Source organism: Monopterus albus, unplaced genomic scaffold (genome assembly GCF_001952655.1).
Source record: "Monopterus albus unplaced genomic scaffold, M_albus_1.0 scaffold128.1, whole genome shotgun sequence".
NCBI lineage: Eukaryota > Metazoa > Chordata > Actinopteri > Synbranchiformes > Synbranchidae > Monopterus > Monopterus albus.
In genome coordinates, this window is record NW_018128008.1 from 1,394,908 (window position 1) to 1,395,520 (window position 613).

A 613-nucleotide genomic window follows, 5' to 3' on the forward strand; every position below is an offset into this window, starting at 1 on the left:
AGAGAAAGAACTAGCAAGGGAGTGATAGTAAAGCCGAGTATAAATAAGGAGTGACAAAGGAGGCGCAGCTGAAGAGTGTCAGAAAATCAGGGCAGGTGTGTCTAATCAAGAAAATCAGTGTAAAGGAACAGACTAGGGCGAGAAAGAGAGAAAGAGAGGAAAGTGCAGCCGGGCAAACCTGACAGATGTTCCCTCTGTCTCAACAGCCATTAATCAGGAGCTGGGGATATTTGTATAAATTTCCATTCTCTCCTTCATTATTTTGCATTTCTGAATGGCAGTGCCTTAAAATATATATTGAATGAGACCAAATGTGAAAATTTCTGTTCTTTCTCCAGCACTAAACCCCACTGCAACTCCTTAGTAAATATGAACATGGGCCAGAAAATGAGCAATAAATCCTAGATACAGTCAGGGAAAACATTATTTGAACCCCAGCTGATTTTGTAAGCTTGCCCACTAACAAAGAAATGATCAGTCTACAATTTCAATAGTAGGTTTATGTGAACAGTGAGAGACACACAACAATAACAAAAAAAATCCAGAAAAATCATTACAAAAAAAAGTTATACATTAATTTGCATTTTCATGAATGAAATAAGTATTTGATCCC